Source organism: Choloepus didactylus, chromosome 4 (assembly GCF_015220235.1).
Source record: "Choloepus didactylus isolate mChoDid1 chromosome 4, mChoDid1.pri, whole genome shotgun sequence".
In the NCBI taxonomy this organism is placed as follows: Eukaryota; Metazoa; Chordata; class Mammalia; order Pilosa; family Megalonychidae; genus Choloepus; species Choloepus didactylus.
Window position 1 is genome coordinate 160,651,535 of NC_051310.1, and position 27,477 is coordinate 160,679,011.

The window sequence follows — 27,477 nt, forward strand, 5'->3', positions numbered from 1 at the left end:
CCCAAAATGTAAATTACTGCAATTGGTCTTGTATATATTTGAAAGTACAGTGCAAGCATTACAAAAAAAAAATAATTTCACATGTACATTTTTTGAAAAATATTTACATGAGTTAACATAAACTTGATTTCAAAGTAACATTCAAATTCTGAGGACCAAAATCAACTTAATTTTGTTAAAAAGTTCAACTCTTTTGCCAAAATACATCTGTCCAGTGTTATGTAATGAGAAAAACATGTCTGTTTTATATTAGCAATTATTGTACTTTTATTGTCAGCCAACTTATTTTGGGTTGGATATCTCAGCTGTAAACAACAAAACAGATGTGGCCAATTTCTACAAGAACTGTCTTTCTATGGTCAATAAATAACTTTGCCAACTTTTCTTCCACCTCCTACATAAAAATGAAGTTTCTTTAGGTCATTTTAATAGCCTTATTTTAAGACTCAATGCCCGTATTAATATATTTACAATGAAGAAAATCAAACAAAAAACCCAAAGAACAAAGATTCAGAAAAGGACCTGTGACGGTCTCTTTAAAAACACTTCTGCCTTATCACATAAATACTAAACGATTATGACATACCTCCTAGAACAGTCACTCGTCTCAAAGTTATTAGTGAACCTATGAGAAAATTAAATCACATGCTCCTACATAATGTCATTCCAGGTTATAGAAAGTCCACATTCTCTCCTTCCTTCACATACTATCTTAATGATCTGTACTATCAGTAAAGGCGTACCTGATAAACAATCACCTAGCATCAAGGTACGGCAGCTAATAGAACTATTTACTTCATTGACATGGATCTTTAACAGAATGTATATTTAAAGAACAGAGGTGATTTTTTGTTTAAAAAAAAGATCCATAAGTTGCCATTTTAGTAAATTCATATTTTTATTACTGGATTTTCAAGCACTATGCAATTTCAAATATTTGAGTGACCAGTCTAAAGCTTTCTCCTGAGAGGTCATTATAGTATTCTCCTTTTTACAAGTCTTTTGTCCTCTTTCCTTTAAATGTCTCCTTTGTAGTTTCTTTAGTTTCTCCAGCATTTTCACCTCCACTATTTTACTGCTCCACACAAAGATAAAAATTAGGTTTTTAAAATATATTTTTCTACACTTTTACTGTATTTCTAGAAAACACTGGTTAAAACTACTCCTCAGAGGCTATTCACATATTTCATATTTAAATGGCTGAGTCATATTTAAAAGGGTGGAGTCAGTTCATTTTAAATATGGTAGTATGGGTAATAATATACATTCTTTAACTTGAGATTATAAAATCAAAATTATTACTAAAGAGGTTATAATTATAAAACAAAACTCTTTCTACCTGGAAGTTTTAGTTTACATATTTTGTATATTTCAAATGTCATACAATTCTTACTAACTTTTTTCCTATTATTTATTATTGAAATTAAAGTTCAATTCTAAAGGGCTGCTTACCAGCTAATTTATTATGCACTCAATGGAAATACTCTCAATATGCTAATAAATGAGAGATTTAACTCTTTGGGCAATATTAATTGAGTAAATCAATCCAAGCATATTAAGTAAAAATAATTGAAATTTGAGAAATGTTAAATATGAAAATATACTTTTAAATCTGCACATTAGGTGGGGTTTACTGATGACTAACATGGTTCTGTTTTTCATCAATTGCTAAATTCCAAAAGTATAACAAATTTGGATCAGTTGCTTTCCTGAGTATTCAGTCATTCTTCTTACAATATCAAAGCTGATGTTGCTTAGAAACCTGCATAAACATTTCTGTCCCTTAAAGGAAGGAAATAAAACACTCCTTGGCATAACTTTTTTAAAAGCTGAGATAAATATAAAACTAAGTTAAATACATTTTTATTTAAAAGCTCTAACATTATTTGAAATATTCTTGAAGAAATGAAAAACATTTTTAGTATTTAAATTTGTTACATTTTTAATATTAGATAATATGAACATGCTTACTCACTTTTAGGAATTACTGCTGTATTCCTCTGTAATTAGCTACAGCCTACCTGCAACTGTTATTAATATTGGACCAGGAAAATAGCATTGTTACATATGGTCCTGAATTTAGAATCAAAGGGAATAACGGAACTAAAAGCAACATGTTGTTGTTCTTCAACATACCTGCCTTTAAGTGATCTAAAATAATTCATGGACAAATCTACTTTTAAGACAAAGTGTTCATGCAATTGAATCACAGATCACAGGCTTTACAGTATTAAAGAAATTGAGATGATAGAACAGCTAAATGAGAAATGGGCTAGTTCACCCTCAAGAAGTGGCCATTCCAGATGCAGTATCTGTACTAGAACCTCAGGCCTCTTGGCTGCTTCATTTCAATACACTGAGAAGATGGATCAGCAGTTAAGTTAAAGTCAGATGGGGCATACTGGGTAACTTTAGGTGTGCAGCACCCAAAAAAAACCTGTTTAATACTATGCATGAAAAAAGGAACTCTGATCAACAGAGTTACAAGCTATGGTGTTTTCCCTGGAAAACACCTTACAAAACGCACATTTTTACATTTTCACGGACTTATCAGTTGTCAAAGGGCTGGCAGCATGGCCTGGGACCTGGGAATGCGACAATGAGATGATCAAGTTCCAGTCTCTGAAGGGATAAACATTATGGCAGCAGATTGTAGAAGACCACACTCCTGTAAACGACCCATATGTATGCCCGTGGGAAAGAACCCTTAAGTATAAACATCAATGGAATCAAGAAGTTGACCAGACCTGTGCTACCCAGGTAAGAATCACAGCCACCTGGATACACAATCGCCTAGGGCATGGTAATCCATCTATAATTCATGATTGGACCTAAAAATAAGGCCTAGTCATTTCAGCACACGAGGCCAAGGAAGCCGGGCAAATACGCTCAGACTGCCAGCTACATAGTCAAGTAGAAAAGGGAAATTTGGGAGCACCATAGTCAGAGTTACTAGATCTGGCTGATACTGGAAAATAAGACTACATAGGTCTTATCTCTCTTCTTGGGTATACTGCTGGATACTGACTGCAGTAGCTATCATTTCAGTGTGTCTATTGTCATCTCTGTTCACACGGTAGATGCAGGCCAAATACTCAAGGATCAGATTGATTATGTTACATATTTGGGTTCCCCGAGCATAAACCATCAGACAATGGTGCTGCCTTTATAGCAAAAGTACCCCAGCAATGGGCAGACACCTGCAACATTTACTGGACATTTATGACCCATATCATCCACAAACGGGGTGCCAATGAAAGATGGAATAGACTTTCAAAGGAGAAACTTAAAAAGATAACTGGACAACCAAGTCTTAGCTCCCAGGGGAGCACAAGAAAAGTAGTTTGGGCTCTAAATGTGGCAATTCCCCAGAAGGGTACCTCCCATCTAAATAGAGTTCCAAGGTTGGGGAGGAAAGGAATAGGCTCAGACTGGCCATAAAAGACCCAAACCATATAATTAACCTTTCTCACTTTACTTCCTCCCATGTCTATCCCTGGAAAACCAGGCTACTAGAATGTACAAGCAGAAAAGAAGTTCGGTGGAGCGGGAGGTGGGGGGTGTGGGGGGGTGGGGTTATTGAGGGCAAATTTTTCCTAACCTGGTGCCTCCTTTGCCACCTGACTATGCTTGTTGGATTTCAGGAGTTTGGATCATTAGCATGAGATCCCAACTCCTAAAATGGTCCTGGTGTGACCTACATATCAGGGGACAGAAGATGGTTTAAGATAGCACAATATATATATACATATGGAGGAATCTGTTGAGCCATACAGAGTCAAGTCTGGATGTATGGTGTGGGTAAGAAATAGGGAGGTTTGTTAAAAGAGTGAAGTGATCACTGCAGGAGCTGGTCATACCAATCACATGGCTGTGGAAGGAGAGCAACAACCATGGTTGTGGTTTTGAAAAAGGATGCTTTAGACACCAGAGGATCAGGGATGAATAGAAAAAACCTTAACCTTTCTCAGCTCTTGTTCACAGAGCATCTGACCGATTTAACCCAAACTGCTGCTACCACTTTCAGCTTGACTGTTAACTAATGATGACTCTTAACATAAGGACTCTCTGAAACCTCCAAGAAGTTGCAGACTCCAGGAGTGAACAGCCTCCACTAAAGACTACAGAACAAGATTAACTTTGTTGACACTGATATGATCCCTTTAGCCTAATCCTCTTATTGTTGGTTCCCTGTGGTCATCCGCTGCTTTTACAGGAAGAAACAATTTTATATTTTTCATAAATTATATAACTGTGCTAAGTTCTCTAGTTCATATAATAGTAAAAAATAACACTGCCCTGGACTTCCTGCTGGCCAGTCAAGGTGAGGTGTGTGTAACTACTAACACCTCTTGCTGCATCTATATTAATAACATATTTAACAGCCCTGGCTCTGAATGTGGAGCCTGGCTGTGGTCTATTCCCCAAGTGACCCTATCACCTAATAATCCGATGTTGCCTAAGACAAATAAAATAGGTTAGTCCAAGACCCTATAAATATAATTAAGTAGATTATCTGATAAAGTGCTCTTGAGAATTCTTAGCTGGATATGTGAGTGGTCAGGGTTTGGGGTTATAGGGGACACCTCCACTACGACATCTTTGCAACCTTGTGCATATCCGCATAGGTCATACAGGCAATGGCTTTTAATGCAGCTAATCTGAGTCATGGCAGAATGCTGTGATTCTCTGGGAACACAAGAGAATGAGTGACTTGTGAGGACCTGCTATGAGGCTGTCTCCCACAGCACCTCCCTATATACCCAGGGAGGCTATCAAGAGACAGTTTCTCAGAGTCTGATAAAGTATGAAGCTTCTTGCCTCCCCAACCCTGTGCACCACCCTCCCCACCCCCCAGCTCCAGAGAATGGCATCACATTATAAAACCATTTAGCTGCAGTCTAGTAACAGGGTATCCCACAACTCGTGTTACAGTTTGTAGTCTCTTTGATTCTGGTGCCGTCCCTTTGGTGTATGAGACACACTGGATCATTTGGCCTCTCTTCCTTTTCCTATGTGAGTAATAAACTGTCTGAATCTAAAAGTGGTTTGCTGTATCTTTAGCAGGTGATTCTGTCAGTCAGGTCTTGCCCTTGCCCTTGTCTACCTGCTCCATGCTTGAGAAATAAATTGTGGTATACCCATTCTATTAAATACCTTGCAGCAGTAAAAAAACACTGAGGAACATATCAACATGGAAAGATTTATCAGACATGCTGTCAAAATTAAAAAGCAAGCATAATATGTTCATTTAGGCTTATGCCAAAAAAACTAGACATGTATACATATGTTAATGTGTATATGTGTGTGCATATATATATCAATATAAATGTATAGAAAATGATCTGAAAGTAAATACATCAAAATTCTAATAGCTATGTCTAGAAAGGAGGCTGAAGGAGTAGGTAAAAATAAACTTTCACTGTTTACGTGTCTATTGTTTTAACTTTTCAAAAAAAATGTAAAGAGATGATTGGATAGATTTTTTAAAAAATGCTTGCTAGTATATATTTAGTAGTGCCATTAACAATAAAGTTCCCTATTTAGGGCCAAAAAAAAAGAAAAAGTATGACCACTATTTGTAGAATAAAGAAAGATAGAATTCAAACCTATTTCAATATCATCCTCTCTAAATTTCCTCAAGGCAAGAATACTGAGGGGAAAAAAAAAAAACAAAAAAAAAAAAACAACAAACAAACAAAAATAATCACTGCCACCAAAACAAAAAAAAAACATTTATTGATTATTTTTTTTATGTGAAAAATACTGTGATAAGTTCCTATTATATACTAATTCATTCCAGACAGAGATTGTCAGCAATCTTTACCTAAACACCATCATTAACAGGGAATTAGTTTTCTTGCAAGGCATCATTTCATTTGTTGGATTGTTACAGAAGCTAGAAATATACTTCTCAAATAAATCAATACTAAACTCTAATCTATCTTTGATTTCAGGAGAAAAATAATTTGTCTGCTCTTTCCTCTACACTAAAACCTTAAAAGTCATGAAGATAACTCTCTTTCTGACATCTCTTAATTAAACACACTTCTTGATTATATTAATTTCAGGCCATATACAAATATCAAATCAAAATGGATCACAGACCTAATCATAAAAGTTAAACTATAAAATTCTAGGAGAAAACACGGGAGAAAATTTTAACAACCTTGATATGCAAAGGTTTCTTAAGGCATGGAAAAAAACATAAAAGAAAAAAACTGACAAACTGGATTATATCAAAATAAAAATTTCTGCTCCTTGAAAGACACAAATTAAATAAATGAAACTGCAATCCATAACACAGGAAGAAAATATTTACCACATATTTTACCACAAAGGTTAGTACCCAGAATGTATGAAGAACTGTTATAACTTCATAATAGGAAAAGAAAAAAGATCCAACAAAAATGGGCAATGTATTTGAAAAGACACTAGAAAAAAGAAAATATACAAATGATTAATAAGCAAATAGAAAATCATTAGAGAAACGCAAATCAACCATAATGAGATACAGCTACACATCAATTAGATTGGCTAAAATTTAAAAAAAAGACAACACTAAATACTGTTAGTATAAGAACCAACTGAAATGTTCACGCATTGGGAGGAGGAATCTAAAATGGCACAACCTCTTTGAAAACAGTTTGGCAGTTTCTTAATAAAGTTGAATATTCCATATAACCAGATATTCTATTCCTAAGTATTTACCCAAGATAAATGAAAATATATTCACACAAAGAATTGTGAACAAATGTTCATAGCAGTTTTATTCCTAGTAGTCAAAAACTGGAAAGGACCTAAACCTTCAATAATAAGTGAATGCCTAAATAAACTATTTATCTATACAATGATTACTCCTCAACAATATAGAAAGGAACAAACTATTTATACATGCAACAATTGGGATGAATCTAAAAAACACTGAGCAGAGCAAAAGAATTCAGACACAAAGCTGCATATATGATTTCTTTTAAATAAAACTCTAGAAAAGACAAATTGCATCCATAGTGACAAAACAGAGATGAGATGAGAGTGGGGAGGCAGTGAGAAGGGGAACAAAATAACTTTTTGGCATGATGGAACTATTTTGTATCTTGATTGTGGGGGTATTTACCTGGGTTTATATTACTTATGTTTGTAAGGAAGGTAGGCAGATACCTTGAACTCACCCTCATAAGATATGCTTCCAGGGCTTTCATATCTTTTAAGGGCAGGGGATTTTTCATTTTTATATCCATATGTTATGTGCCTGACACACATTTGCTGAGAAATTACTTCAAATGAATTTCTAACATTATGTCTAAACACCCTTACTGTAGAATTATTTCATTTTCCCAGATAAAGATTTACTAAGAAATATTATTAAATAAAATATGAATTTTGAGATTATCTTTCATGCTATAGATTCAGAAATAGAATGTCTATTCCCCCTCCCCCCCAGTTAACTACTGGATATATTGCCTGTAATAGATAACTTCAGTTTCTGACTAAATACCTATAATTTAGACATTTATTTTCCCAGTCCAATTTTTCACATTAACGACAGTTAGCCTATCCAGAATAGAATCAGACTTTCAATTGAAATCAAAATTACAGATTCTAAAATTAAGATAAAGCAAATATTTCCTTCCACCACAGGCACACTATACAGAAATCTGAGAGTGGACCTTGACTTTTCCCTCATCTACCACATCCAATAAATGAACAAGTCCTGTTGATTCTATTTTTTCCGCTTTAATTTTTTTTTCTTATTTTCTGTCCATCCCTACATGCATCCCTAATTAAGAAGGCACTTATGATTCTTTTATGGTAATGTAATAGTTACCCTGGCTTCCAGTGTTGAGTCTCCCACCCCTTTGTAGACTTCTCCATGATGCTATAAGCGTAATCTTGTAAAAAAGCAAATCTGATGATAAACCCAGAATTAACGTTATTAATGGCCTATCAATGTATATAGGAAAAGTCCAAATTCAAGAAGAATCTGCAGTGCAGTTTCTGATCTCTATCCATCACTCCTTCCTGGCCAGACCTAAAATCTAGCCACAATGAACCACTTATGATTCTGTGAATTCTTCATGTATTTCAACCATGCTTATGCCTTGTTTCTACTAGCTGTATTGATGATGAACACTTTCTTAGAAGTTCTGTTTAACTGTTAATGCCTTCTTTTTCATTTTCTCTCTTAGCTTCAGCAAAACTTTCCTTTCTATCATCTCATTACTATATGCTTCCTGAGATTAAGAATTTTGTCTTACTTATCTTTGCAAGCATAACACCTAGCACAATGCCTGACATATAGTAAGCATGCAACACATCTTGAAAAATCTTGACAGAATGGACAACTCTCTGGGAACAATGTAAATTACCAAAACTGAATTAAAGAAAAATTCAATAACCAAAGAAATTTAAAAAGCTGTCAAAGAATTACATTCAAAAAAGCTCTGAGCTCAGATTATATTAAGTGATCTTTCAAACTTTAAACAGAGAGATTTCATGCTGTAAAAAGTATTCCAATCTATACAGAAAAACAGAATGCCTCTAAACCTATTAACTAGCATAACTCTAATATTCAAAATGGAAAACAAAGTCACAAACAAACAAACCATATACCAAATGAATTACATTTATGAATATAAACTTTAAGAAAATAATAAATAACATACTGGCAAATTAAATCCAGCAATATATTAAAAGAATGGTATACTATCATCAAGCACTATCTTAATCCTGAAGAACATGTATAGGTTAATAGTTGATGGTGCGTACACATAACACAAATAAATGAAAGGAATGTGAAAAAACTGTTAATGAACAATAAACAAATTATTTCTTTATGATTAGAAAAAATAACTCTCCTAAAACAATAGAGAATATGATAAATGAAAGGAAACCCCTTATGGGCATTTGCATTAAAAATTGAAAGAGAAAATAGAAACAAGAAGGATAAAGTCACTATTATAAAACAGAGGAAAACATGATTACTTAAAGATTTTATAATTGTCTTGGTAGAAAATGAACTGAAAACAACCATATTTAATATAAAAATTCAATAAAGTAGGTAAAAATAAAATTTAGAAAATAAATAGTTGACCTATATGTGATAGTAGGCTGAATAACGGCCCCTCAAATGATACTCACATCTTAATTCCTGGAACCTGTGAATGTTACCTTATATGGCAAAAGGGACCTGCAAATGTGAATTAAATTAAAAATCTTGAGAAGAGCAATTATCATGGGCCCTAAATATAATCACAAGGCTGGTTTTAAGACAGAAGAAGGAAGGTTAAAAGGGGAAGTAGAAGATGTGATGGCAGAAGCAAGAGGTTCTTGGAGTGATTCAAGAAAACTGGTCAGGAGCCAAGGAAAGCAGGAACCTCCCAAAAGCTAGAAAGTATAAGGAAAGGGATTCTCTCCTAGCTTTTCCAGAAAGAACCAGCTCTGGTAACATGACTTTAGTCCAATGAAATTGATCTGCGACTTCTGGCCTCCAAAACTATAAGAGAATAAATTTGTATTATTTTAAACCACAAAGTTTGTGGTAATTGTTATAGCAACCATAGGAAACTATAGAACTATAATAATCAATTAAATATATAAATGAAAAAAATATTTAAAAAGGAACAGAATTAAACAACTAAGAACGACCTTAAATAAAATGTGTTGGGCTTATGTATAGAAAAAAGCTATACTGTGACAGAAATGAAGAAATAACCTCAACCCTGGATAGAATCCAGGATATTATGAGGATATCATGTGAAAACAAGACAGTAGTGGTTTTAATGCAATTTCACTAAAATAAAAAAGCAGGAATGATTTGTTTGGGAAGGATACTTATCTAAAATGATTCTAAGTTCATTTGGAAAAAGAAACGTAATAATATGCCACTATAGTTTTAAAAACTAAGGATAATAGGGTGAGAGAATTATTACAGATAACTCAAAAAAAGAGGTACTACAAAGCAACAATAATTAAACAAGACAATTTAACAATGGATCACAATGAATAACCTTCTCCCAAAAAGACTCTAGCATACACAAAAAGTTAGCATGATTATAGTGCATATGATTACTCAAAAAAGATACTGCTGGCATAACTGAATTACTATTTGGAAGAAGTGAGGCCCTCTCCTCACAAATATCTTAAAATAAATTCTGGATTAATCAGAGTTGCAACATATAAAAAACTAGATCAAACCATAAGTGAGCATGTACATAAATGAATGAGGAAAGTTATTTTAGCACAGACACGTAGGGAAAATATGGAAAAGATGGTAATTTTGGCTATCTGAAACACAATTTTGCCTGTGAAAAATACCATAATTGTTTGGCCTAATTTTTTTAAGGGGGGAGGCAAGATTTTAAAAGTACGTAGTATCAGGAATTGGGAAGCCTGATAAGAAACAGGCACCCTCATAGACTACTACTGGGAGTTTAAACCAATTGAATTTTCTGAAGTATAATTTGGCAATGAACATTCAAATGTCTTAAAATCCTACATACATTCCTATAATCCAGTAATTCCATTATTCTATGTATAAGAATTTATCATAATGGAACAATCATAAGTAAACAAAATTTAAACAAAATAATATGTACTGCCTTATTTATATTAGCTAAAAAGGCTGAAATAACCTAAATATGCAACAGAGGATTAATTAAATATATTACAACAAATGCCTAAAATGGGATTTTCTGTAGACATTAACAAGAAATCATGCTTGTGAAAAATGAAGAACATATATCATCTAAATATGCCCATGAAACAAGGTTAAGTGATAAAAAGAATAAAAAGCTTTATATACAGTAGGATCTCTATTTTATAAATAAATGTGTAAATAAGACTGGAAGAAAACATAGAGGTACATTTCCAGTGGTTATTTTAATCTTCAAATACTTTCCCCCAATTCATGAAAATAAACATTAACTTTATAATCAGAAACAGTTTAATTAGAATATTGGTAAATGGATGATCTCAAAACGGGTTAAGTTGTTCTTTTCCTCTTAAAATTAATGAAAAAAAGTCACCTAAGGAAAAACTTCATTTAATTAACCCTGTGAAAATGTAGAAATTCTACATAAAAAGAATGTCACAAACAAAGCTGGAAGACAATTAACAAAAGGGAAAAAGCACAATTATGAGACAAATAGTTAATATACACTCCACAATATGTAATAATTACCTACTCTATGCCTAATAATAATAGACCCAGAATGCACAGCAGTAAATAAAAATAGACTCCTGCTCTATGGTTCTTTTTTCCTTTGGTGGAGGAAAGAACAGGCAATAAGTGAGTACTAAGTATTTCAAACAGTGATAAAGCTATGAAGACCATTAATAACTGGAAAAAAAAGTCAACAAAGACAGTAATGTGATAGAATGTGAAGGGGTGAAAAGGGATGTTGTTTTAGGAGACTGGAATAGTTACCCTGAAGAAGTAACGTTTGAGCTGAAGCATGAATGAAAAGAAACAATTAATCATGTGAAGATTTGGGGGAAGAGGAATCCAGAAAATGGAGAAGCACAAGCACAAATGCCATGAAGCGAGAGGGTAAGCTTGTCTGAGTGTCTTGTCAGAGTGTCTAGAGCATAAAAGTCAGTGTGGGAGACTGACACAAGATGGAATAAGAAAGTCTCAAGGGCAAATTATGTTGGTCCTTTTAGAACATCATAAGGAGTTAATATGAACTTTCAAATCCATAAGGAAAATATCAACATCCCAAAATAAACACGGCTGGAAACAATTCACAATAGGAAAAAACAGAAATAGTCAACAAACACATTAAAATTTAATTTGGCTAGTAATGAAAAATAAGCAAATTAAAATGGTAAGAGAAAATTTTCTGCCTTTCAAATCGGCAAGAAATCACAAATCATTATTTATATACAATGCCACTGACGTGAGAAATATGACCAAAGCTTAATATTATTTACACATACAATAAAGAAAGAAAAAACTAAACAACCAACAATAGAGGTATAATTTAAATACTTTATGGTACATATTTACCATGGAAATGCCTACGTCTATGAAATTACATTTTCAAGAATATTTAATGTTTATTGTCTGTTACTGTTGACTATCTCACTTTTAACATAAAAGCAGATTTCTAAGTTATTCTTCCAAAACATATGCTACTTTTCACCACTTGTACTGCACTAAAAAGTCTATACCAAGAAATCATCATTTCTCACCAGGACTACCATAACAACTTTCTACTAATTACCCCTCTTGCCCCACACCCCTTTCCTTTGTTCATCTTCCAAACCAGCAAGCAGTGATTTCTTCAGTGCTAAACAGACCACAGCACTCAACATTAAATATGTCTTTGCATTGAAATAAGAATAAAATTCTAAATCACTATGGCCCACATGATCTGGCCCCTGCATTATCTCAAAGACTTCACCACCTACCACACTTTCTATCTTCCTAACAATGTTCCGCTCACACAGCATTTCTTTCTGTCCTTTGACCATGCCAAACTCATTAGGATCCAGGGGCCTTTGCCCCTGCTATTCTTAATGACTGGAATGCAATTCTCCTCCATCTAATCTTTTAGAGTTTAACTCAAATGTAACTTCTTTGAAGATGTTTCTTCTTACCATCAAGCTAAAATCTACCCATTAAATACTTTTTATCCCATGCCTTATTTCCTTCATAGTATGACTACCTGAAATCATTTATTTATTTAGTGTTGTAAATAGTGTTGTATATATTCACTTATAAGAATATAGCTTCCAAGAAGGTAGAGACTTCTTGTATTTCCAGCATGTACAACAGTGCCTGCCATACGGTATTACTAAACAAATATTTATTGAATAGTCAGTACAATTAATAGAATGTTAATTATATTAAATTTACTAAGTGCCTCATAAACCATGAGTAGATACCATATAAGATATAAAAGCAGCATATATCAACATTAATATTAACATATTCGAATCTGGAAAATGGAAAGAAAAAAAAAACTTATATAGACTTGAAAGTTTTTTTTTTAAAAATAAGCCAAAATAAAATTAAACCAACTTGAAAATTTATCTTTTCCAAAGAAATAACTGAGATTTTAGAATATAAAAAAAGAAGGTATAAAATTAAGAGCTCTTATGTATACATGTTAGTGTATATATATATATATATATATATATATATACACATATATGCATGCACACACACTCACATACATACAAAAGGAAAGAAAAGAGGAATAGGAAGAAAACAGGATTACACTAATCAAAATACTCAAAACTGTAAACAGACAAGAAAGAATATTTTAAGGGAATACATTTAAAAGGTCATTTTATCTCTATGTAAGCATTACACTAATAAACTCATTCAAATAATTTTACTAAACACTCTAAAAAGAATAAGTACATATTCAAATTCAATCTGATCTTAAACGACAGTATCTTCACCATGAAAACTTTCAGAAAGCACTGATTATTTTTAAGGACTAAAATAAGAAGAGGCAAAGGGGAAAAATAAAGTATCTACAAAGTTCTAGTACAAGAACTAAAATAGAGTGCAGCAGTTACCCTTCTTAGGAGGACATTGCTCTTACTGAGAATAAATGGGGTCCAGGTAGAATGGTTAAATGACTGGTAATTAAGTCATTAGTGATATTTCAAAAGAATCTAGCCGTTCATTTACATTATACAGCTCTAAAAGGACTAACCAATGTAAAAAGAGACCTAGCCAATTAAAAACCTTCTGCAAAAATAATTTTTCTCAAAATGGCATGTAACCTGTATTTTTAAAATGGTATCAAAGAGAAAAAGGCTAAACTCAGTTTACAAATTAAAGCAAGACCCTATAAACTAGCATATACTAACAAACTGCCAGTAAAAATTGTTTTCACATAATTAATACCAAATCAAATGTTCTTAATAGATTATTATTCAAGACTCACTTAAGGCACTTTCCTCGTGGTATATCATCAAGTTGGAATAATGTGTGATTAATTTTAAACTGTGGCAGTCACTGATCTTTCCCAATTCACTCAATATTTCTAAGACTTAAATACCAGGAATCAACTACCTCACAATTAATTGAGTGAACTTGGAAAGGATTTTGCTGAAAATATTCTCAAGGAAAATGAGATCTACACAGGAAGATATAACTAGTATGCAACTCTTGACAAGTGATTAGTAATAAACTAGAGTTTCATCAGTGGAGTTAGAATGAAGCATTCTGACTGACATAATTAAGATCTAGTAATAAATAGAATGATACGCAAATCATAGGAGAGGGAAGAGTAGAGAGTGACAGTATTATTTTGACCATGGGTCATAAAAATACAAAGTGTAAGATGCCACAAACAGAAGTGACTGGGGTTCGGAGGCTGAATAAGAATGGGGAACTACTGATTTTGGTTTGGTTTCAGACATGCTGAATCTGTCATACCCTGCAGGATAGTAGGGAAATGTGGAGTTAGAGCTTTAGAGAGAAGTTTAAAGATGAAATAACAACTGATGGCCAATTTCCTTATTATTTGCATTTTACCGTAACACAATTAAGGCATAGAAGTACCATCTAGTATTAAGTAAAAGAACTAGGTATTGATGAATTTTAGAGTTCACTACTTATTTAATTTTTAATATTTTACTCTAAATTAAAGCCCAATATAACATTACAATTAAAAAACAGAATGAACCTTTAAAAAAGGGAGAGGTGAAAACCTAGAATTACAAATATTTAAAAGAGAAGTACATTTCAGGTGGCATATTTTGGAAAATTATATTTTGATACATTAATTTTCCTGTGCTGTAAGACATATGACTGCATAAAAGTAATCACATATATTATAATTTCTGACATCTATACTGTTTGACTTTCAACTGATTCTGAGCTCCATCATAATTTACTATTTCATCTAAAATAAAGGGTCAGTGTCCATTCATCAAGGTTCCTAAATCAGTAAATGCTAATGGATAAAATTACCATCAATTAAATATTGAAATATTGAAATACATTGGTGAAAATTAATGAATAAGGTAAAATTCTTTTTTTTTAAAAAAAAAGACATTTTCCATATTTAATAGCAGTGTGGGAAGGAGGAGTAAAAAGAGTTACTAGGATATTTTGTATGCAAATTGACATTTCTCTTTCAAATTTTAATGATCTAAATTTGCAGAGAAAATGTTTTTTTCTATTTTACCACCTTGGTATACTATGAGGATTCATTCAGAACTTTCCAGAAAAAGTTTTAAACACAAAGGAATTTTTCTATTTCTACTTCCAATGTCATTTTGACATCCAAATCATTTAATTCATATATATTCCCCACATACATTAAAGAATCCTACTTTGGGCTAAATTTAAGTAATAAAGACAGTATTAAAATATTCTGTTGAGGAATGGCAGGCTTTCAACAATGAACTCCAAATTGTTTGAGGCAACTTATTTCAGGTAATCACTCAAAATAACAAAAGAATAAAGTCTAAACTGAATCATCACTGCACTGCCAACAAACATAACTTCAATTTAATTTTCTATTATAGGAATACTCTCACAACCAACCCTCTCGATGACCAATAGCTTGTCTCTTCACCACTTCTGACCATATTTAGTGATATAATCTGAAAGCTTGAAAAACTCTAAAAAAAAAAAAGAAAGAAAATCCTGCAAAAGAAATGTAGCCTTTTTTTTTCATTTGCAAGTAGAAGCTTCTTGGAATACTTTGTTATCTGCATTTCTCATAATTAATTCCATTAACTGAAACAAAACAAAGGAAAAAAAAATGCAAATGGAAAATGAAAGAAAATCAACTGACCCCCAAAAAAGAACTAAAAATAAAAAACCTTGCCTAAGAAGGGATAATGAGCAATAAATACCACTACATTAAAAAAAAAAAAAAAAAGTGAGGCATAAAAATTAATATTTGCCCCACAAATATTTTTTGGATCAAGGAAGTAGATGTGGAAAATAAAAGCATTACTTACTCAACAGCAATTTTATAAACTTCAATCTCAGTGTTTAGAAGAGATTTATTAATTCACCAAAAAATGTACTGAGTACGTAAAAGAGACTAGGCAGTAAGGGATTCACCAATAAATAGTCACTGGCTATCTCAAAAAACACTCATAATCTGGTCAAGGAGACAGATGTTTAAACAGACTACTAATGAGAACACAGCAGAGGTAAGAATTTATTCTGCAAAGACCAGTGTAATCTTCACCTAACTTGGGAACAGAAGATCAGGTAGGATTCCACCAAGAGGAAAAGGTAGAAAGTATATTCCAAACTCACAGAATAGCATAACACAAGGCATGAAATGAAGTTCAGAAACAGATGGACATTAACGAAAAAAACAAGCTACCCAATATGTCCTTGGTGCTGGGGAATGATGATGTAATAGGATACTAAAATGGGAATTTTCCATGTGGGTCAGTTTCAACAAAAGACCCAAAGCTGATTACAGTAGGTTCCAAGTACTTGAATTGAGGTGACCATCTATGTCATAACTGAAAAGACTGCAGCCAAAAATTGCTCAAGCAAACTTTAGCCAATGATTCACATAAAAAGAAATAATAATAAAAGCGTATATTAGGAGAGGGAAGCTTAAGGATTATTTGAGAAAGAAAACAAAAAGTGAAAATTTCCTTTTAGAGAGTTGTTAGATGTAGAAAAGGAAGCTACAGATGATTCACTGAGTTTGGCCTACGTGCTCTAGAATAAAAGACAAAGATTAATTTCTAATTAAAGACAGGTACCTGACTTAGGCCTGAAAAAAGTTTAAAAGCAAGAGAGCAAGAGGGCAAGCTGCCTGATGGCAGAAGAAAGTCTGGCCAACTACATTCAAAATCACTAAGACTTCTAGAGATAGGGGAGTAAAGAAATACATTTTGCCATGGGACAGATATGGACCCGTACAAAATGATCTACCACTGAGCCATTTTTAAAGGAACTGTGCCCAGAAGAATGCAAAAGGAACCAGAAGACACCAGAAAAAAGAGACTGGAGGTAGACCAGAACATCAGAGACTAAGGAGCATATTCATAGCAGATTAACAAGGGATCAACTGCATTAAGGAAATTACAGCTGGGTTATCCCCAGACACTGGGAGCCACTGATGAACCTAGAAAATCAAGAGAAAGAATCCAATTAGATACCCAATATACCCAGAGGAAGACCTTTACTGCTACTTAATGCCTCCCTACTACTAACCCCTCAAACTTTGGAAGACACAGAGTTAACACAGTGAGTAGGGAGAAAAAAATAAGGTGAAAAAAAAATTAATGAAGAAGTCTACTAGTTGACCCTTACCCACTCAGGTTTTCAAGCCTGCTTCAATCAAGACTGATGTGGGAGAGAAATTTTATATTCGATGAGAGTTCAGAATTTTAATTTATTAGCCTGTTTTTCTTTATTACCTAAAAAATAAGTCTATTTTGAAATGGCAGAGAGTAATTAAAGAAGGAATAAAGGAAAGAAACAAAATGAGGGAGGGAGGGGGGAGAGAGAGAGAAGAAGAAGAATCGGAGAAAGAGCTGGAGGGGAAGAGGGATAAAGAAAACCTGTCCAACGTTTTATAAAGGGACAGAAAAATTAATAGTCAGAATGGGAAAGCAGGTGCAGTGATAGGAATAAATAAAGTAACTTTTTGCTTGAACCTTAGTGAGTCCATCTCTTAATAAACCTGTTAAAAGTAGTAAATGGTGGGCAAAGTAGACTGAGTATAAGGACAAAAATTTAATTTGATTATTGTGGAATCTAAAATCTATTCTATAAATACAGAGGAATCAAAGTTTTTTTTTTTTTTTTTTTTTTTAAAGGAGTAAAAATATTGTGATTATATATGTTGTGAATCTGTGGAAGGGGAACTTACATCTACTTATAAAATGCTCACTCATTTACCGAGTTACAGAAGCTCTGTTAAGTTTTGGGGAAACAAAGTTAAACAAGACAAACTCCACCCGTAATGAGTTTACATCCAGTGAAGGAAACAGACAAATACAAAGGCAATTACATTACATGCAATATTTTCTAAAAGAGGCATAAGCAAAGCCTACAAGACCATATAGAAGGGTCATCTAACAAAACATTTAAGGAAGGAAGAAGGACAGGAAACATCTTGGTGAAGGAGATATCTAAACTGAGGCCTGAGGGATGAGGTTGCATCATACAGATAATAGATAATAGTAGCCTAGGGATACAGGGGTATCAGAAGGAAAGTTGCAGGCCAACAAAGCCTCAAAAAGAGAATATGATATATTCTGGAATTCAGTATCAATGTTAAGTGAAGTTTGCAAGGAAATAAATGATGCTGAGGATGTAAGGAGTTGCCAGATCACATGCCATGACAGGGAATTTGGATTTTATCCTGGGGGTATGGAGACCACTGAAAGGTTTTATAACACTAATTTTTCATATACTGCACATCTAATATATGCTAAGCATTCTTTCACGTATGTTTTATTGTTCTTTGCCTCACAACAACCCTGTGAGGTAGGTGTAGTGATTCCCAGTTAACAGAAAAGAAAACAACCTTGAAGTTGTGAAGCAATTTACATTTGATTAAGTAGCTACAAAGCAGCAGTCAGGATTACAGACCATGCTTCAAAAAATACATTAGGAAGATGATAAACACATACATACATCTACCTACACATATACAGAAAGTTTAGAGTTAAAGGAAATTTTTAAATTAATAAATGCTTGTTAATTCAGTGTTAAAGATAGTAAGGTTTATGGCACCAGTAGTTTTTTTATGAAAATTTATATAATTAAAGTTTTCAACTAATTCAATCTACATTGAGAAATAACTGCAAAATTCATAAAAACAATAAGCAGTAATTATTTGATATGTAAAATAAGATTAGGAAAGATCAAAATAATTACTTAAGTCCTTTCGAACTGTTGAGGTTTGAAAGATTTTTCATATTTATTTCTAAAACATTTAAATTAAAAATGAATACATTATTACATAAACCAATTAAATTTTGGGTGCTAAATTATTTCTGAAATAATAAAGCTTTATTAAGTGAAGCAACTCAATTATTAGCCATTTAGAACAAAATAGTTGTCCACCTTGTTACAATGCAAAATTATCTCCTCATTATCCACTAAAAAATATTTGAAAGTGATTCACCTCCCTATTACATCACAATAATTTGACAAATTTGATAAGTCAAACAATTTTTTAAAAATCCTTTGGTATGACTATAAAAATATGTCCTTAATTTCAAAGGTATAGTATGTATTTTGTAAAACTGAGGAAAGCACCAGAGAATTTAAAAACATGGATTGAAACACTAATAAACATGTATTTTCTTCAAAATTAGTTTAAATTAAGCAAAATCTAAACTGAAATGATACTTCTTATACTTTCTTATTTTCTCCCAGATTTTACTATTTCTTCACAGCTGGTCCCAATATTTCTTTTTAAAGCCTCTATTCAAAGCTAGATATTGCAAAAACATTATTGCTAGAGGTCTAAATACATATTATTAAGTATTTTTAAATATATATTATTTATGTATTTACTTCCCTTTTTCCTCATATTACAAATAGACAATTATAAAAGAGGATGCAAAAATAAAAGATTCATTAAGGTTTAATCACTCAATCTAGTATTTATTTCTGAATTCCAAAGTTATTAGGTGAATATAAGTAAGTCATAACCCCAACCATAATCTGGCTCTTCAGCATAAAATGAGGAGCCCTCCCTTGGAAAACAGTCAAGTAGAAATATCAGGTAACTATATGATACTTTATTGGAATGCGATCAATCTCCAAATAAATTTTTAAAAATTTCCAAGGAAACAATTTAATTGAAGCACCAACATTTTCATTTCTCTATTTATAATTAGTACATGTCCATTAAATTCAAACAACTCAAAGTTTTTTAAGTTATAATGAAAGTTTCCACGTTATTCCCCCTCTTCCAAATCCCATATGCTGGGGTATATTAAAGTGTAAGACTCATATGGTTAAAAACTAAATCTAATAAGTTGTCAAATTTACATCAACCATAGAATGCCATATATATATATATATATATATATATATATATATATCAATTAAATATCTTGTATAATTTAAAAATAAATTATCTGCCATAAACAATAGGCATAGCTTGTACATTGAAAGCAAAACATTGAAATAATATGTAAAACATATCTATTCTATCTGATTATTTCAATTAATAAAATGAACAGGATTAAGTAATACTTACAATTATACTGTTTTGGGAAAATGCAAATGAATCAAATAGAGCAAATTAAGTATTTCACATATAGGTAAAACACCCGGTTGCTGGGGAAAAGTGACACAAATCTGTATCTACTCTATACAGATAACTGTATCTAGAGTCTATTATATATAAACTAATTTAAAAACAAATGTTTTCATAAGTGCTTTGATTATTAATGAAATAAACTAAATCTATGCAAGACGGGGAAACATGCAATAACAATATGTGTGTGTTTTTTTTAATTGTTTAAGTAAAGTTTCACTTTGAACATAGAGTCTAGTTTGCTTGTTGTTTTAATTCACTTGCTGCTTCCATGATGAATAAGATACTAAGAATAGTCCTGCATTTATTCTCAAAAAGTTACATTTCAAAATAGTGGAGATAACTCCACTACAAAATTAGTTAGATTACAAACATCTTTGTAGGAAATCAGACTTCCCCTTTTGACTCTAAAACGCCATTACTTGGCATTTAATTAACACAAATAATATTCTAACTAGAGCAAAGTCACTTGAACCAAAATATCTTAATGTACATAATGTATATAATAACATAAGGTACAATTCTGAACACACAGAATTCTACCCCTGAGTTAAAACAGAAAACACTTAAAGAGTCTCTCAAAAACAATTTTTTTTCCATTCTCCTCATTTTACAAATAAGGAAACTGGAGCCCAGAGAGGTAAACCTTCATCTGCTTTCATTGAGAATCTATAGTCATAGAGATGTGCATAAATATCAATGAACTTATGACAGGTAATTTAAAGATACCAAAAACAAATGACACTATATTTTGTATGACTAAGACTCTATGAAGACCAAGATACCCTAATTTCTTTCCACAAAAATACAGAAAACAATTAGATAAAACAGCAAGTCATATTCTTTACTAAAATAACGGGACAATAAAATATAACAATCCATACTATACTGTGTAACAATAGACACAGCCATTTGTAATGTAATTTTCCTAACCTATAAAGCATAAGCATTCTAAACTATTACTAAATATAGAGCTCCTGTGAAATTATTTTTATAAAAGAAAAATATATTAAATAATTAAATGGGGGAGAGAGCGCCTAAAATACATTAAGTGGAAGTTCAAATAATTACTGTTTCTTCTCTTCTATATTTTGTTTCAATATGTTAAAAAATCAAACAATGTTTCTAAAACAATCAAAACTAGGTTCATTATGAACTGGCTTTTTTGCAAGACTTTCATCAAAACAGTGAAAGTATTAAGTCTAAGACATAAAACACTGCAAGCAAAGCTAATTACGATGCGCCTGTTGAATTACAAGTTAATTCGCTATTTTAAGAATATGGCTTTAAAAGCTTATATAATATTTGTAATGTAAGATGAATTGATTTTTAAGTTTCATTAAAAGTAGAGTATTTATAAAAGCAGTCTAGTTTCATTGCTTTTAGAATAAGATAATATAAGGAGTGCATCCATCTGTTTATTATTCAATTTGGTGCCAATTGCAAATTAGATTACCTTAAAATAAAATTCAGAGCCAGGAAGAGCAACACTAAATTTAACTGACCTCAGTATGTTTTTAAATGATGCTTCCCAGTTATTTTTAATCTCTCTTATTGGGCTTTTCAGTCTAGGGCAGGTACACAAGAAACTTACAGTCTATGTAGTACTCCTAGTCAGTTTCACTCTGCAGATGGCACAGTGGAGAAATACCTTCTGTACAGGACCATGTACAATTTCTTCTGCAGCTGTCAGCACCTAGGGGAAAGTGCGCTGTTAAACAGTTGCTGCGTTCCACCTCAGAAGTGGCTGCAATTCGGTGGTAGGTGAAGTGACTCCTGTACATATATACAGGGATGAAAAGTACTATAGAAAATGAAAATATTTAAGAACAAATGTGGCTGTCTGAAAACTGTGCCACAGCAAAAAAGAATACATCATTCAGTCAGAAGAGCCCTGCAAAGATAGGCTACCATTCATTTAAAATTCAAATGTTAAGAATGATTGAAGGAGAAAGTAGAAATAAAGTTATTCAATTCATAACACAACTATAAACAAGAATGTGAAAACATATATATTAAAATGTAAAGCCCAAACACTGTATAGTTTTGTAGATATTATTTCTACAGTAATTTATCTAAAACCTAGTAAATATAAATAGTAAGAGTCTTCATTCTGTTCAGCTAATTTAATCCTTTTGTTTTACATGACAATTCAAGGGAGAAAATCAAAATAGGTAAGATATCAGAATCAAGGTAGAAGTTAACATGAAAATAGTTTTAGAACAATTAAAAGGAAAAACATTCTGAAATTCTGAATTACTTTATATTTTAAAAACAATTTTATGAAATAACTAGTTTTCAAAAACTAGAAATGGTTAAATTGTTTTTCATATAATGGAGTTCTAAAAGTGAGCTTATATAAATTGAGCTCTTTTTCAAAATAAAATCAAGCTAGAATCTAAACACATTCTTCATCCTTCGCCCATAAAAACAATGATTTAGTCAAGTGTATAACTTTAGTTTACTAATACAGAGAATTATCTCACCCTTTTACTACAACACCACCACCTTTTCTCCATGATTTGCCTTTGATGGAATCAGAAGATCAAACTGAAAAATTATTCTCTAAGAAATATCACCGAATCACTAGGCTTGAAGGTGCTGTCCTTCTAATCTATTTCTAGGCACAGCTACTATGTTTATGCTGTGCTACTCTGAAAAGGTAACTATTTACATTATTTCAAAACATTCACATTTAGGTTACTGAAGCAGGTTCAGGATGCTCTGAGGCAAAGTCACAACTAACCTGACCATTAAAAGATATCCTATTGATCAAACCTTTTGAATCTCATTTGCCATGACAGTATTTATTTTGGCATATACTCAGTGGAGTTGGAGATAACTGACAATTTCCTTCCAGCTTTCTTAAACTATTTCTGGAATAACACATATTGTAAAAATTTTTATTTCCTTTAAATGACAAGAGGTGATAAAGGAATAAACAAGTACAGAGTTCCCAGTCTCTTTATTAAAAGAAGACATAAATCAGAGATTCTTAACCTGAGATCCATGTATGCTGAGATTCAAGCAATCTAGGAATATTCTGGAAAACTGCACACTACAATGAATATATATTTTATGTGTCCAAACATACATCTTCTATAGAAACGAGCCATAAGCTTTTGTCAGGTTCTCAAAAAGCTCTGTGACTTCACCACCACTACCCCCGCCCCCCAAAGTTTAAGGAACTACTGATAAATGATGTCTAAGATATCCAATTGAATAAGAAGAGGTAATCATTTTATTTTTAATTAAATGTGTAACTCTGAGCAGCTGTTTCTTGTTATTAAATGAGCAATCTTTCAAGAAGGTTCTCTGAAAGACTTAATAACTCACATAAAGCACATACTACAATATCTAACCAATATTATCCATAATATTGACAATAATTGTTTTAAAGAGCTATCTCAAGCAATTAAAAGTTCTTTATAGGGTCCCGTCTTTGTTTACTGCTACATATTTTCATTATATACTTTTTTTTCTTTTAATTTAGCTATACCTTCTAAAAAGGGAGCAATATCACATGCTATATATTTCTGCATTTTAGATTTAAAAATGCTCAATACAAGTTTCGGAACCCTGCTACATACTCCTGGAGTCAGCATTTCTCAAAAAGCCGCATTAGTCTCTTCTCTATGCATTTTCACTGCACTTACTTGGAACAGAGTCAGATAAAAAAAAAAATGGCTTCAATTTAATTGCTTGAATAAATAAATCCTAAATGATGAAATACAACATAATTAACTTTCTTTATCAGTTTCTCCTTTCATTCACTCCATAACATAACAAAAAATATAAATATGAAGAATCTAATGAGGGATCACATTTTCTGAAAGTGACACAAATAAGACATCTTTTAATAAAATATTTTCTCTTCCCTATTCCTTTCAGTTTAATTTTCTGTTAGTAAAGATACAATAAACATTTTCCTATAAGAATCCTTGACTTATAGCATGTAGATTAATCTCACCTTTAAGATAAATTCACAATATTACAAACAATTGCAAAATAGTGTAATAAGGTACTCCTGGGGATTGTGGTAACTTTTAAATACTCAGAAAAATGGCAAGTGAACTCTCACCATATATTAAGCATACTTAGTAAAGAAACAGAAGTTTTGCTAACATACATGAAATAACAGTATACAATGCCACTACATAGTTGGTTCCCAATAATTCACATAAACACTACTATTTCTGGGATCTTCTCATGATAGGAAATATATCTTATGTATTAATACATGAAGAAAGTATATAGCAGTAAAAACAAAGGGAATAAGTTTTAAGAAAGGACATAGAAGAGAGAAGCACGGTTTCACATTCAGAACACTGCAATTAAAAGGAAGTAGGGTAGGTAGGGACTAATGAGAAGAATAGGCACAGATCCAAATATGCTAAGGAATTTTGTGATGTTTTACTCCTAACAATGGCATTTAGATAACCATCTACATGGTTTTGTGAACTACAAAAATCACTCTAATAGCATTCAGGTTCAGGAGGATGTAGAGGTGTGGATGGGTTCAACTGAGATGATAATGGAAATATACAGGTAGGAGTAATAAATAATTTAAAAGAATACAAAATCATAATACTATGCAAAACTCTGACAGTGTGGCCTATTGAATCATGCACCCCACAAAGACATGTTTGATTGCTAACCCCAGGTCCTGTGGGTGTGAACTCATTTTGTAAACAGATCTTTAAAGATGTTAAGGCTAAACTGAATCAGGGTGGGCCTTAACTCAATATGACTTAAGTCCCTAAAAGCAGAAGAAATTCTGACAGTCATTCAACAGAAGCTAGAGGAGGAAACAGAAGACAGGTCCCCATGTAATGGCAGCAAAGATGCATCTACAAGCCAAGAAATGCCAAAGATTGCTGGTAAGTCACCTGCCAACACTTCGATTTTGGACTTCAAGTCTGCAATACTGTTGAGGCAATAAATTCCTGTTATTTAAAGACAACCAGTCTACGGTATTTGTTGTTGCAGCCCTGGCAAACTAACACACACTGGAAGAATTAAAATGTGGACTAAGTCAAATATATTTCTAAAGTTTGAATCTGGAAACTAGCATTCATTTATTCAATTAACAAGAAACTGAGAGCCTCCTACAGGTCAGGTAGCATTTTAGGGAATTGGTACAGTACTAAACAAAGGAGCTAATGACCTGTCCTCTTGAAGATTATATGCTAATGGAAGAGAAAGACAATAAATAAATACTAAATATATCATATAATATTTGGAAATCATTAGCGTATAAAACAAACAAACAAAAAAAAGGCAAGTTATGAGTCAGAGTAGTCAGAGAAAGCCTCTATGAGGAAGCAGTATTATTTGCACAAAGAATGAAATAGAAGACGTGAGTTCACAGACCACCTAGGGTAAGAATACCAGAGACCTGAGACAGGAACATGTGATGAACAAATTAGCCTGGGAAAAGATCACATAGGGCCTTGAAAGCCATAATAAGGACTTTGGAATTTTTTTACCTGTTGTAGACCACTGCAGCATTTTGACTAGGGAGTGATATAATCTATTTAACATTTGAAAAGGATCACTCCAGCTACTGTGGTAGGATAGACTATAAATGGAAATACTAGCAAAACTAAGAAAAATTTACATAACCGGATTTCAGGACTTTCCCCATTGCTCAGGCACTGGCAAGTAGAAACCAAGACTAAGAACAAAGAAGCATCAATCAAGTATTTCACTTTCAGAAGACAGCCTTAAACAAGTTAGAGCAACTACCTCTCCAGAATTACCATTTGCAACCTCTATCCTAAGACTGCCCTCTCCTTGTGCCCATCTTGAGGAAATCAATCATTACAGTTTGCTTTGCTGGTGTAGTGTAGTTAGACAGTATTGTTGCTAAGCATCCAAATCAAGTGAGAGTTCAACCAAATACAGGCAAGAAGAGAAGACTGGCATCTCATCTCCCCATTTGGACCTCTGCTTGTGTGTTAGACTTGATTAATCCCATTTTTGCTATCCTTCCTGTGCCTATTTGAAGAGAAGAAAAGACTTGGAGTTGGAAGACAGAGTAGAAAGAGCTGGAGTCATGAGTTAAAATAGCAAACAGTCTCTTGCCTGTAAAAGTAGTCTAACTTGAACCCCTAAACAATGGAGACCCCAGAAGCCATAGACTATGGGTGTACAGGAAAGGCAGAAACTATAAGGACTGCAAAAGGACAAACTGGAACTAACTGGGTGGCGTGACACTCCAAAAATCTCCCCCACTGTCCTCAAAATGTATACATGTGCCTCATCAGAGAACTAGTCCACCCACAAGTCGTGGAGGGCTAGTCAGTGTCAGGCAAAGGAGCAGAAAAAGAAAAAAAGGGATCAAAGAAGCCACTTAACTGAACTTTATCTCTCTCCCTTCCATTCATGAGCACCCATGTTAGAAAAGAGTGGTATGAGTCAAGGAGCAAATCACTCTCTACTCACTGGAATGAGTAGGGTGAGTAACTAGATTCAGCCCCTTACCCACTCCAATCCCCTAAGTGGCATTGAGCAGAAGGGAGGAGACTGAGTTTTAAATCGCTATGAGGTTAAAACTTAAATTAGTCAGATTCAACATTTTACTAGCGAAAGTGACCACAAAGCTATGACATCTTCTTGATATGTGTAAACAAACAAGTTGACTGGACCAATAATAAAAAAGGTAATAATACAGAAAAATAAAACATTCCCTATTTACTCCCACTTAATTTTTCATCTCAATTCATACTGTATTATGAATGAGCTGTATCACCAATGAGTTGGTAAATGATTTTGAATATTACTTTCTCAAAAATGTTCTATGACTATCAGGCTGAATGTCTACATTATCATAATGTTTGTCTTAGGAACAACTAGATATTACATAACTGTGGTATTTTACGAGGAGCTGTTCAGATTTTTCCCCTTGTATAAAAGTTATAGAAATATTTTTAACATTTTTAAGTAATACTAGGTCTTATTACAAACAATAGGCAATTAAAAATAGCATAAATGTAAATATTTTGTATATCTGTAGGAAATAGTAGGTTGTATAGAAATTAAAACATAAAATCCTTTAAATAAGACACCAAACTTGGAACCTTGCAGATCTAAAGGGGTCTAGAGAAGAAAAGCATAAAAATGAAAGAGAGACAAAAGTTTCTAAGGTTTATTGTTTTAAAGCAACACTTTCAGTATTAGAGTAACATGAAACACAAATTTGGAGAATATTTTGCTCTGACTCATAACTTAGATCCTCTCC

General features: G+C 32.8%; 1 protein-coding gene across 3 annotated transcripts in view; it reads right to left on the reverse strand.

Annotated features, from left to right (window-relative positions):
• The window catches only part of NOVA1 (NOVA alternative splicing regulator 1), a 147,809-nt gene that overhangs the window by 81,364 nt on the left and 38,968 nt on the right, over nucleotides 1–27,477 (reverse strand). Inside the window, exon 1 of one of the 3 annotated variants that reach the window (XM_037834715.1) lies at nucleotides 21,829–21,930. The exons of the other annotated variants lie outside the window; for them this stretch is intronic. The gene's annotated coding sequence lies outside the window, so the exon portion shown is untranslated. Of the gene's footprint in view, nucleotides 1–21,828; nucleotides 21,931–27,477 lie in introns of those variants that run through there. 3 annotated transcript variants of the gene reach the window in all.